The sequence below is a fragment of the Triturus cristatus genome, chromosome 1_1 (assembly GCF_964204655.1).
Source record: "Triturus cristatus chromosome 1_1, aTriCri1.1, whole genome shotgun sequence".
Lineage (NCBI taxonomy): Eukaryota > Metazoa > Chordata > Amphibia > Caudata > Salamandridae > Triturus > Triturus cristatus.
Window position 1 is genome coordinate 1,295,826,062 of NC_140579.1, and position 14,452 is coordinate 1,295,840,513.

The following is a 14,452-nucleotide window of genomic DNA, read 5'->3' on the forward strand; positions in this document are numbered from 1 at the left end:
CTAGGAGGACAGATGGTGGCTTGCGGTGCTCGGAGTAAGACGCGCTTAACGACGCAGGCGGTTGCCGCGTCTGCACAACCCAAGCAAAACAAGAAAACAGACAATGACAAGAAAAAACAAGAACCGCATACTGGTAAGGGCGGGAAGCAAGAAACTAACAAAAGTTATTTGCCAAAAGGTGTTGTAACTGGGGACCAGAACAAAAGACAGATAGCCATAACAAGCCTGTTTCCAGCTAAAGGAACAATTGAGTTTGAAAAGGGACGAGAGCATTTAAAGGACATAAGCGGCATAATCGATATCCCAATTGAAACCTCTACTGGTGTCGAACCACCTGTTACAGACTTCTTAGGTTCCAACGCTACTCCTGACATAATGACGGATATCAGTAACGGGAGGCTATAATGGGGGTCCAGTGGTGAGACAACTGTATTGGGTACGCCAGAATTATGTTTAGGCGAACACCTAGGAGGGGTGGAAGCTCTAACCAAAGGTAATACCCCAGATATGGTCCTCCCAGTTGCGACATCAAGCATAGCCAAAGAAGCCCCAAATGGGTTAGATATGACTAATAATTAGGACTTAAACCACCCCATTCTTCCCACTGAAAAGGAAAAGGAAATACAGAGGGAAAATAACCATGAGACAGGTTCTTTGTCTCCAGATCCTTTGGAAAAATGTTATTCGTTGAATGAGGAGTCTGGGGAATCGGAAAATATGGCTTCAAGCTCAAGCAGTAATGAGGAACGGGATGAGGATACATCCACAAGTTATTGTAGTCATCAAGGAGAAAAAAGACTACCCAGGAAAACTAAGAGGCTATCGGATGGAAAAAAGGGTGGTCAGAGACGGAAAGCGACAGAGGAAGAGGGAGAACTAGGCTGGGATTACTCGGACACGCAGACACTACTAGGTAATGGTGTACCTGGGATTATGAAATCACCTAGAAAACAATTAACAAGTTTGTCTGGACAGAAAGACTCGGGCTCACCCGGAGAACCATCCTTATCCCTGATTCTACAGTGTTTTAAGTCATTTCAAGACGAAGCCAAGATGGAGAACCGGCAAGCCCGACTGGCCTCAAAAAAGATACAGGGCTCAATCAGAAAAGTTGGGAAAACATGCACAGAGATTGTGGAGAGATTTATTCTATTAGAAAATCGAACTGAGCTGCTGGAAACCACGGTAGATACCTTGAAAAAAATTGAAGAGGCAGAAATCGGCAACGCCGTAACAATCTAAGGCTATTAGGAATACCGGAGAACAGCGAGTGTGAGGACATCAGGAAGTTCATAATCAATCTGCTAAAAAAATCTCTTCCTGAATAATGGGACTGGGATAAAGAAATCCAGCATGTGCATATATTTCCTTTAAATATATCAAGATGACGCCCGAATGACCAACAATATCCAAGAGCAATTTTAATTTTCTTCGGGAATTTTCATATTTGACAATCTGTGTTCGAATTGGCAAGACCTGACAAGAAAAGGAACTGGGAGAACTTTTCGTACTTTGTCCGACCAGATTTCGCTCATGCTACAGTGGAGAGGAGATGGTGACTAAGACAGATGATAGCGCCATTTCAGAAAAATGGGTGCTACCGTCTATCTACAAAACCCTGCTAAACTAAAAGTTAATTTCCAAGGGCAGTATTTTTATTTTACATCTGAAATACAAGCGCAGAAAATGTTAGAGGAAATTACTACAGGGAAAAAAGGTGCAAGCGAGAATAATCGCTAGAGAATAGATATGAAATAAGGCTGCTATCCTCTATCTATATGATATTTAGTAACTATTTTGATCCGCATCGTATTTTTTTCTCCCTTTTTCTCACCAGTTTTGGTCAGTAATGGCCAGTAATAGTTAGTAATATTCACTGATTTTGGGGCTGTTTCCTTCAATTATTTTCTTCGGGGATGAGAGCACTTTTAGGTAGAAACTGGAAATTTGTTTTTGGGGGGGGGGAGAAAATATCAAGTATAGGGAAGGCGACGGGGTGGGGTGAGGATGAGACAGACGCCATCAAAACAGGCTCAGGACTGAGCCTGATTGCTAATATACTGGTGGGGGGTGGGGTTTGAGGAGAGGGACGGGGGAGAGAGTTGAGAAGCTCAGACCTGGGGTAATGATGATCTTAAAAAATTCTAAATCTAATGTAGAAATATGCGGTAAGGGGAGAAAGTATATACATAGAATAAATATAGAGAAGACAAGTAAACATATACCAGGGATTGAAAAATATCAGTATGGATAAGTTAAAAATTCTGACTATCAATATTTGTGGCCTTAACGATGACAAGAAAAGGCAAACAGTGGCTATCGGGCTACAACTGATTGGGGCTAATATCCTCTGTGTTCAAGAAACATATATCAAGAGATTTCAAATACATCTACTTAATAAACTGGGTTTTAAGGTGGTTACTGAAACAACACAAGGGGTAAAGACAAAGGTTGTAGCTATATTGGGGAAAGCGGGCGGGACACAATTTACTTGTTCTATGTCGGATAAATATGGACGATGGGCTATCACAGAGTGTCAACAGAACAATTGGGTAAAAATGACTGTCTGTACAATATATAGCAATATTAGCGATGAACCAGAAGTTTTGGATTATATATCTAATGAGCTCGTTCATTGGCCACTCCCAGTAATTATTTGTGGGGATTTTAATCTGAATTTACCTAGCAATTGGTCAGAGGATTCTGGCTTTCAGTATAAGGGCAGGAAGCCAAGAGCTTTTCAAGCTTTCAAAAATTTATGCCAAACCCATGGTCTGATAGACAGCTGGCAAGTGGAGCATCCGAAGGATCCAGGTTTTACTCATTACCCACATGCACGCCACGCAAGGCTAGATTATTTTCTGGTCTCTAATACATTAGCCGCTAGTTGTACTATTGAAAAATTACCAAGGGTACTCTCTGACCATAATCCTCTTCTTTTAACTATCGAACGTGGGTCAACAAAGCATAATAGGAAAACATGGACGTTTGAAAGGGCATTATTAATAAATGAGAAGTACTGTGATTCTATGCGGCAGTGGATGCCCAGATTTTTAGAAGAGAATATAGGTAGTGCACCAATCGATATTGTTTGGGATGCCTTAAAGGCTAGTATTAGAGGCGAAACACTTCGATTTTCATTGAATGCTAATAAAAAAGCAAAACAAGATATGAAAGTAGTTCAGAACAACATAGCTATTGCAGAAGAAGGTCTAATAAAAGCTATTCAAGAGGGAAGGGACATTGAAAATGAACGTAGGCAGATTGCAATTGCTAAAAACTGTATTATAGATGTATTAATGGTAAGAGCCATCAATAGAGCTACAATATACAAGGAAATGTCTATGAATTAAGTGAACAGGTTGGACATCAGTTGGCGGTATGAACCCGAGAACAAAGCACTGGTAACTTTATTAAGGTTATTCGGGATCCAGAAGCTGGGTTAAGGACACTCCTGACGCAATTAGAACTGCGTTTCAAACATACTATCAGGTTCTGTACAAGGATACTGACATATAACAGGAATCAATCAAGGAATATATTGATCAAGACACATTTGTAAGATTAGAGAGTAACGACGCAGAAAGTATGGCTGCTATTCTGCAATGGGAAGAAATTCTTCTCGCATTAAATAGCCTTGCTCCAGGTAAAGCGGCTGGTATGGATGGGATTCCCGCTGAATTTTACGTTAAAAATTCTCCCCACGAATAAAAAATATACTGTCAGAGCTGGTCGCAGATATATTTCAGGGGGAACGACCTCCGGGATCTTGGTCTATGAGCAAAATCGTGTTTTTAAAAAAAAAACATAAGTATTCTACAGAACTTGGGTCGTACCGCCCTATTACATTAATAACTGGTGACTCTAAAATGTATGCCAAGTTATTGGCTACACGATTAGCCCCGAACATACATAAAATTGTATCGGTACGGCAGCATGGGTTTATCCCCGGCAGGGCTACTACCGACCATATCCAGAGGGTAATCTCACTGTTTGACTGGTCTGAGGTTACAGGAGACCCTATGGCACTTATATTATTAGACGCCGAAAAGGCTTTCGATAGGGTCTCCTATAAGTATCTCCGGACAGTCATGGCAAGGAGTGGTATAGGGGAATCCTTTATCAAAGCGATACAGATGCTGTATCGGGATCTGTCTGCCGTTGTCATGGTGAATGGATCAATATCAGAACCGTTGCCTATTACCAGAGGGACAAGGCAGGGGTGCCCGTGTTCGCCTCTTTTATTTGCTATATATATCGATCCATTCATCCGGAGATTAGATAATAATGCATTGATCCCACCTGTTTGGATAAGAGACAAAGCCACAAAAACGCTTGCATACGCGGATGATATCACGTTGGTTACCAGTGACCCAGGGAACGCAATCGGGGTGATTGAAGGAGAAGCTAAGATCTTTGGTGAGATATCTGGTTATAAATTAAATCAAGGCAAAACTCAGATTATCCCTAACAGCAAAATTGAGATGATTGATATACGGGTAACAGAGAAAGCTATATATCTTGGCGTTAGCATAACCGCCAAAATAGGGAATTTAGTTAATGATAATATTGTTCCACTAATGCAACGTACAAAAAAAGATATGATTCGGTGCAATAATCTCCATCTATCTATCTGGGGTCGGTGCGACTTGATTAAAATGCTTTTTTTGCCCAGATTTTAATATTTTTTTAGATCAATTTGTCTGGAATTTCCACCGCAAATATTCAAAGACATGGATAGTAGGTTTTCTAGGTTTTTATGGGGGTATAAGAAACCATGAAGAGCACTACGAACCATTACTCTACCTAAAGATAGAGGGGGAATGGCACTGCCTAATTTCAAATTATATTATTGGGCCACCATTCTAAAATACTGTATTAATTTACTATTTCGGACAGATGCCAGTAGTAAAGGGAATATTCCAACACCACAAGAGCTGTTATTAGGAAATGAATCTAGAGAATGTTTATGGCGTCATGTGAATGACAGTTACTTTAAAAAAGTTAGATTTAAGTGTATATTCGGTATCTATAAGGCTTGGAATTTTGTGTGTAAATTAGTGGGTATGGGACGATTATCTTATTATACCCCAATTTACAACAATAGCAATCTTTCCGGGATTTTTAACAGCACATGTATGGAAAGATGGGTATCGAACGGGATTACACAACTTGGATGTTTTTATACGATTTCAGGACTGAAATCTTTTGGGGAATTACAGTTGGAGTACAATCTAGATCATCGGGATTTCTTCAATGTTCCTGCAAATTCAGGATTTTCTTTTGAAGAAAGGTGGGGGGGGACTAAAATTTCAAATGGTTCAGATAATGGAGAACTTGTCTAATAAGACTAATATAAAAATTGGAGAAATTTATGAATTATTGAACATCTGCAACCCAGATGATTTGGATAAATATATAATGAAATGGCAGGCTAAACTTGGGGTCTCGGCTGAAACCGTCCACCACTCCTTCGCAATATATCCGTCCTGTTTAATGTCTACTAAGTTACAGGCTCAATATTATAAAACCTTTTTCTTTCAATACTATACTCCCTATAAAATTGCTAAATGGGGGACGGGAAAAGGAACTACATGCCCTAGATGTGCATTAGCCGAAGCTGACAGCATACATATATTTGCTTCCTGTACAGTATTAACGGATTATATTTCAGCCTTTCTATCAGAAGTATTTAATGCAAGAGTAGAAATCTCCGTTGATGAGATTATGTTAGGTGTAGCTAATACTGAACGACCAAAATATTTGCGAGGGCTGATTTTCGTTGCAATGGCAGTTTTTAGATTATGTATTGCGTCATCAGCATGGCTGGACACAAACTCACCCGTGTTCCAACAGTGGAGATCTCGATTGCTTGATACCTGTAGTTTAGAGGTAGCCATATATAAAAGAAAGGGACGTGGTAAACGTAAAAAAGGACTGGCAATATGGGATCCGCTATTGCAATGTTCATAAAGACAAATAGAAAATACCTAAGTAATGCATGTGAAATATCTATTATAGGCTCGAACTGTGTCAGGCCTTTGTATTAAGTGAAATCTCTTCTATGTCTCTTCTCTCTTTTCCTTTTTTTCCTCTCCTTTTTCCTAAGGTCTTTTCTACTATAATATTATAATATTAACGATGAAACATGGAATGAAATAAAACATTGTTTGAACTTGGTAATACAGGGCAGGTCTGAGTTCGGGGTGGTGGGTGGGCAATTTGCGGGGGTGTAAATGTAAAATTCTTTAATAAAGAGTTTAAAAAAATAATTTAAAAAAAAGGAAAAGCTCAGGGCAAGCAGTTCCTCCAGCGTAAGCAGTGATTTGTGCTGAATGCCTGCCACCAGGTAGCGGCACAAAAGCTTTGCACTCAACAGAAAGCAGTGTTCCAATAGTCTGGGCTCCCCCTAGGGGTAATACGGTAATGCTCGCCTCCGATGTTGGATGAACAGACATGGGCCGCGATTATCACTCAAAGCGGGACCCACAACGGCCTTAGTGTTCCACCAGCCTCCAGCCCACAGTTTTTTAATTACAGTCCCGGCAGTCCGCTCTCACAGGTGACCCAACATAAACGACCACAAGCGTCAGAGGACCAGCCCGCAATTGATCAGGCAACGTTCATGAGCCCCGGTGCGTGCGTGTTCCGTGGGCAGGGCTCACAATTGCTTAAATGTCCCGCCAGTCCGGGACAAATTTGACAAGGGCCCCAGGTCACCATCTGGCCGCTTTCTAAGAAACAGTTCCCCAAGCAAAGCAGTTTGCGGGAGTCGGCCCGGTTTCCAATTTACTGCTGACATAGCCCCCGGCCCGCAGTCCGCACCCCACCTGACGCGACGACTTAGCACGCGCTAGGAGCGTTACCTGAGGTGACTGATGTAGGCGCTGAGGCGGGGCCCCTTGGAATCTTGGGATGCTCGGTCTTCTGCTGGCGCTGCCCGGCTTCGTGCGTTGCCCCCTTCTCCAGCAGCGGCACATCCAGGGAATCCCGGTTGCTAGGTAACACCCAGCGCTGGAGCCAATCCCAGCACGGTTCCTTTTTCTAACGTCAGCGGTGCAGGCACAGGGTTCCCTGCCCACGGCGGTGATTTCGGGGGGAGTTTCTAAAGCGGTCCTGGTGCGCTTTTCGCTCTGGGCTGCGGCTGTGATTTTGGGAGTGATTCAGATGCACTTGCTCAACTCAGGGCCGCGGCGAGTGATTTAGATGCACTTGCTCAAGTCAGGGCCGTGGCGATGAAATTGGGAGCACTTTACATAAGGCTTTAGTTCGGACCCGCGGCGGTGATGTTGGGGGCCCTTTCACTCCCCAGTCACCCGCGCCAGCAGCGGTGATGATCCGGCAGCTTCTAGCGAGGTTTACTGCTCCGGGGCGTCCCAGCAGGGCAGAATAGGAGAAAGTCCCAAATTAGGTGCAGAGGCACGTGCCCAGGGCAGCCGGGACGGTTTTGTAAAGGTCACAGACACAGCATTGCAGGGAGCAAGTCCTGGAAAGCGCTATTGTTTCAAAAGGCAGTCCTTAAGTTGTTATGGAGACACACTGGGGATGTTCCTTCAGTCTCCCTTGCAGGGCAGGATCAGCAGGCAGTAGGGCAGGTCAGCAAACAGGGGCAGCAGTTCCTGGGAGCAGGCAGCCTCCTCACACGTGACAATCCTCCTGGCGCAGCAGTCCTCACTCCAGCAGAGATCCCTCCAGGTCCAGTAGTATAATAGAGATGTGTGGCCAGAACCCTCCCTATTATACCCTAAGGTCAGGTGACCGGGGGCGGCACTTTCTAGAAGAATCCAGGGGGTTGGAAATCTCTGGAAAAATCCAGGAGGCTCTGGTGTGTTCCCTTTCTTTCCTACCTGTCTGTCAACAGGGACAAAAGGCTACAGTTGCAAAAAGTCCCAGACCGTGCAGACTATCAGTATGCAGATGGAGGGTAGGCCTCACTGCAGTAGCAGGGCCTATGGCTGATACACTAGTGTCACCATGCTTTTCAGGGAGAGCACCTGCACCTCAACACTGTTTAGCAGTGGTAAGATGCCCAGAGTCCTAAATCCAACAAAAATGTGGGGTCCAGTGGGAGGCAAAGAGGGCAGAAAATGTAGGGGAAGACCACCCTAGGGCTGACAGGTCTAACAGACTACTTCACCCTTAATAAAGAAACAGCCTCCAACCCGGAAATTTTATGGTAGGCCATGAACCCTACTGTTTGTGGGGTGGACATTAAGTATAACACAGCAGAACGCAAACGCCGTAAATATATCCTAACACAGCTAGAAACCTGTCTGACAATACAGGAGAGTCAGGGACAGGGAGATGCAGCACATGCGACAATGTAGAAAACTACATCTTGCCCAACAACAGTATCAAAGTGTACTGGCGGAAGAGGCATGGCGCGCATGGTTAGCATCTCAGAGCAGAATTTATCAATGGGGGGAAAAGTCCAGTAAATTAATATACCGCCTATGCAGACAGGCTATGACACCAATCCATATCCCCACTATATGCAACACACAGGGAGAACCCCTTACAGACCCAGCCGAGATAGCACATAGCTTTTCAAAATTCTATGAAGCACTATATGAGCCAAAGAAAGTTATAGACATCTCCCTCATCAAGAGCTTCTTTGACGATATACAACCAAGAGCCGTACTAGATGATACATGGAAGCCTTAGATACACCCATCACCCTAGAAGAACTAACAATAGTAGTATCAGAACTCTAACAGGTCAAGCACCCGGCCCAAATGGATACCCCAGTGAATTCTATAAAGTCTATATACCCCAATTGGGACCCCATTTCCTCAATGTCATCCAAGACGAGGTCAAAAATGCCTGGCTACCGACAGACTGGAGGCATGACGAAATCGTGGTATTCCCTAAACCTGGCAGACCCCCCGAACAACATGCCTCCTACCGCCCTATATCCCTTCTGAATACGGAGGCTAAACTACTAGCCAAAGACCTTGCAAATAGATTAATACGATACATGCCAGATCTTGTCCACTTGTACCAGGCAGGCTTTATGCCCCACCGCTTCACCTGCCACAATATCAGGCTTCACAATGCGATAGCAGAAGTAGATCGCCTGGGCAAACCATCCGGGGGAACAACATTTACAACGCAACTTTTACAACGCACTACACTTACAACGCATTTTTTACAACGCAACATCCATTACAACGCATTCCATTACATAGCATGACACTACAACGCATTTTTAAAAACTACCTTTACAACGCCTTCCATTACATTGCATACTACCTTTACAACGCATACCATTACAACGCATAATATTACACTACACTGTCCAACACTTACCCTACTGTTGCACCCCCTGGAGTTAGAATAGTAATTTTTACCCCTATACTATCCAACACTTTCCCTACTGTTGCACCCCCTGGAGTTAGAATAGTAATTTTTACCCCTATACTATCCAACACTTACCCTACTGTTGCACCCCCTGGAGTTAGAATAGTAATTTTTACCCCTATACTATCCAACACTTACCCTACTGTTGCACCCCCTGGAGTTAGAATAGTAATTTTTACCCCTATACTATCCAACACTTTCCCTACTGTTGCACCCCCTGGAGTTAGAATAGTAATTTTTACCCCTATACTATCCAACACTTACCCTACTGTTGCACCCCCTGGAGTTAGAATAGCAATTTTTACCCCTATACTATCCAACACTTACCCTACTGTTGCACCCCCTGGAGTTAGAATAGTAATTTTTACCCCTATACTATCCAACACTTACCCTACTGTTGCACCCCCTGGAGTTAGAATAGTAATTTTTACCCCTATACTATCCAACACTTTCCCTACTGTTGCACCCCCTGGAGTTAGAATAGTAATTTTTACCCCTATACTATCCAACACTTACCCTACTGTTGCACCCCCTGGAGTTAGAAAAGTAATTTTTACCCCTATACTATCTAATACTTACCTTAAATGCAATTTAATATTATGCGTTGTAATGGTATGCGTTGTAAAGGTAGTATGCGATGTAATGGAATGCGTTGTAAAGGTAGTTTTTAAAAATGCGTTGTAGTGTCATGCTATGTAATGGAATGCGTTGTAATGGATGTTGCGTTGTAAAAAATGCGTTGTAAGTGCATGCGTTGTAAAAGTGTGCGTTGTAACGACATACATCCACCATCCGCCTTGCTTTTGGTGGAAATGGACCAGGCCTTCGATTCAATCCGCTGAACTTATCTTTTCACGTTGCAAAAACAATATAACTTTGGCCCTCAATTCAGAGCATATATAAGGCTCTTATATACTGACCTGACTGCTGCTGTCCAAGTGGCAGACAGTATCTTAGCCCCCTTCTCAGTTAGACGCGCACATGACAAGGATGCCCTCTAGCTCCTTTCCTTTTTGTACTTGCTATTGAGCCTCTGGCTATCTGGGTCCGTAAGGACGTGCTGATCAGGAGTTTTGAGTGGACGGTCGACATCTCGGATCCCAGTGCACTATATACGGATGACCTACTACTCTTTCTTACAGATCCGTACAAATCAGGACCTAGAATTCTGCAGATAATGCAGAAATTCAGGAAACATCGGGCCTTCAAATGAACATACATAAGTTTACCATCTGGCTACTGCTGGCCATCCGCGGGCGTAACAATTGGGCAGCGAATCTGACACAAGCCGTGGTGGGGCTGCAATACCTGGGGGACATCCTGTCAGAGAATCAAAAGATTTCGTGGGACCGGAACATCGGCACCACGATTGAAAAAAGTACGGACCGATATAAAATTCTGATCGAGGCTACCACTCTCCCTATGCGGGAGGTTAGCTATATTCAAAATGGTCTCTCTCCAACGATTACTCTATCACCTACAGAATCACCCCTATCTGATTTCTCCATCCTGGTTTCGCCACATTAACGCTATATGAGGGCAATTCCTGTGGGTGGCGCTGAGCACTTGCTTTCAATCAACTTATTTTGGAGGTATTGCAGCAGTGTCCAAACCTACCACGCGGCATCACACCGTCAAGTGCTGAATGTCTGGTGGTATGGACCCAGTGATGACCCAGCCTATGTAGTAGAACGCTGGATACTTAATGCCCCACACTTACCTCATATCTCCACAGCAGATTGAGAGTGGTAATACTCACCTGGCAGCAATCTATCCGCATGATAGGCTTGTGGGGGCATACCACACGTGAAGCACCGTTATGGCACAATAGACAGCTACCCCACTTGGCAGATCTTCAGGGCTTCCGTGGATGGGACCAAATTGGAATCTCCACTGTCGGAGATATTATGGCTGCCTGACACTCAAATCATTTCAAGACCTAAGAACCGAATACTCAATGCCCAATTCCCAGTTCTATAGATACCTGCAGCTCTGTCATGCCCTCATTCCCCACACCGCCACATTAGAGTATCTTCCAGGTTTTAACCGATTGGAGGGGAAACTTTTGATGGGAGACCTAGGCAATGGTAAAATCTCAAAAATATATCAATCCCTTATTACACATGGCACCAAAACACTTGAGACATTGAAGACCTCATGGCAACCAGACATAAGCCCCTTAGATTCTGATGACTGGACGGAGGTTTTAGAATCCCCCTGGGGGCTGCCATCTCATCACGATTAAGACTAATTCAATTTAAATTTCTGCATTGGGCATATTACACATGCTAAAGACTATGGAGAGCCAGTCTGATAGAATCCCCTATATGCCTACAATGACGGAACAGCGAGGGAACATTTTTGCACACAGTATGGACATGCACAGGAATTTTGGGATAGGAACTCCCCAAGTCCCCTATACTAACACTACTTCATATCACCAATGAGATTGGTGGCAATAGATATAAGTCCCACCTTCTGTGGCTAGGCCTAACCCTTGCTAAACGGGACGTAGCTAAACTATGGAAAGCTGACACTTCTCCCACAGTAAGGGCATGGAAAAATGGGATGGACTTCTGTATGGGGCTAGAAATATCTGTCTTCCAGGCTTTTGGATGCCCGCAGAAACACTCAAAAACATAAGGCAGCGATGGGCAGAATCCCGTAGTCTTACATTGACACAGCAGACAACGATGTCAGATATTATGGACACTGAAAGTCGAACTTTTGATCCAGCGGTATGATGCACTTTGTGAAACCTTACTAGTGGAACTTGGATATTAACTAGGAGCGTCATAATCAACCAAGGAGGAACTAATGCATTGGGTTACATTGTTGTAGTTGATGATTTTTTATAACCAGTGATACAATACCATTCATGTCAACATATTTTTACATATGTAGCTCGACGGGCTGTAAGATCACAGATAAATTAATAAAACTTGTTATAAAAAAATCTACGGACCAAGATCTAGCTTCCTGCCAAATTTGGTGAATTTCCATTCAGCAGTTTTTGCTGTAAACCTGCCTAAAGTAGTCTACCGAAAATGCATGGGGATTGTGAGTTTTGGGACTCTCCTTTTTTCTTGCCCCCCCTCCCCCTTGACAAATCACCCTAAAACATTCAATGCACAAACTAGGCAACAAAGAGCATTTATTCAGAAAGTTTCTAGGAGATTCGTTAAACAATGCTGAAGTTATTAGCAACACAAAAAACACTTTCCTATGGAACATCTGACCTAACTACAACTACACAGCGGTCACCACAGAGTAATTATAGTTAGGTCCGCGTTTTCGTAAGAAATGCCTTTTTTGGTTTGCTAATAGCTTTGACGCTGTTTGACAAATCGTCACAAAACTTTCTAAAAAGTTCTCTTTTTTCTTAATTTCTAAGTGGAAAGTTTCAGGGCGATCCGTTAAGAGGGGGCTAAAAAAAGTAGTGGGGGGGGTGAGAAAATGCAAAATCCCCAATACAATTTCCATAGGGCGTTTTGAACTGTGCTACAGCCAAAACTGCTGAACGGAGTCACACTGAACTTGGGAAGAAGCTAGATCTTGACCCAGAAAATGTGCTTGTTGTGATTTGGTGTAAATTCGTTCAGTAGTTTTTAAAAAATTAAGCGTAAAAAATATTTTTATATCTGGGTGGTTGAGTTCTAGGCACTGTTGCAAAAGTACTGCAAGCACAATGTCAGAAAATAGAGCTTTCTGATTTGCGTGGGAGTGAAGGTCCTGCAGGATCGAGTGCTGAAATTAGCAAACAAATACAGATACAAGGGGCCAGGCAGGGAAACACTGCCTTCCCAGCACTTGTAGGGGGGTCTCAGAAGCATCCTGTGGGCCAAGATTTGTTTTTAAACTGTTTTTTTGCTGTGATCCTGTGATAATCCTGTAGGATCACAGCAGAAAACAAAATGTCGGCGGTCATATTTTTCTACTCCCTGGGTGGGCTAGATCCAGCTGTCAACATATATTATTGTTTGGGGAGGAAGCATGTATGGGGCTTGCCCTCCCCGACCAGATTACAGCCCCAGGGACCCATCCCCTGGGGCCTGACATCATTTAAAAATGGGAATGGGGGTACAGCACCCCTCACAAGCTGATTACAACCCGGGGACCCCATCTCCTAGGACCCGGCATATCCATGAAAGGGAAGGGTGTGGTGTGCCCCCCTCCCCAAATGGATTACGGCCGCCGGGATGCCATCCCCCCTGGGCCCGGCATAATTATTGAAGGAGAAGGTGGTTAATGCCCCCCCTACTGGAGGTGATTATTACACTGGGGAACGCATCCCCTGGGGCTCTGTATAACTGAAGGGAAGGGAGGTGTGGAGCTAGGCTAAGACAATACCCCTTCAGACTTAGGCCCTGATTACGAGTCTGGTGGTCCGAGGACCACCAGGCTCGCTGGGTCGTAGCAGTGGTGGTCCAGCCACCGCTGAACCAGCGATCCAACCGCCCTATTAGGACTTTGGCGGTTGAACCGACATTGCACTGCCACAACCGCCCGGGAACCATGTTACCTGTTGGTCCCACAGTGGTCTGAGTGTTGCAATATGCTTTGTGGTACCCTGAGGCACCGCCAAGCATATTACAACTTTTCTCACCGCCAGTGGTGTCATGGCGGTTCTTCCTCCATGTAACTGTTTGCGGTGAGAAAAGAAAGCTCTTGCCCCTGTGCATAGTGGGTGCAAGCCAGAGGGCACCTGTTGGTCCAGTGAGAGTGCAAATTAATAATAGTGTTCTGAATGGCAGCAGAGGCGCTGTCCCGCTGCTCCCTGTAACAAAGGCAAAGGACTGGGATGGAGAGCGGCTGATTGTGCCTACAAACCCCGGCATACCACGCGCGCAGGAACCGCGTAAGGCAGAGGTGCTGTCCTGTGGCTCCTCGTAACAGAGGCGAAGGACTGGGCTGGAGAGCGACTGGTTGTGCCTACAAACCCCAGCATACCACGCGCGCAGGAACCGCGTAAAGCAGAGGCGCCATCCCGCGGCTACCTGTAACAGAGGCGAAGGACTGGGCTGGTGAGTGGCAGGTTGTGCCTACAAACCCCAGCATATCACGCGCGCAGGAACCGCATAAAGCAGAGGTG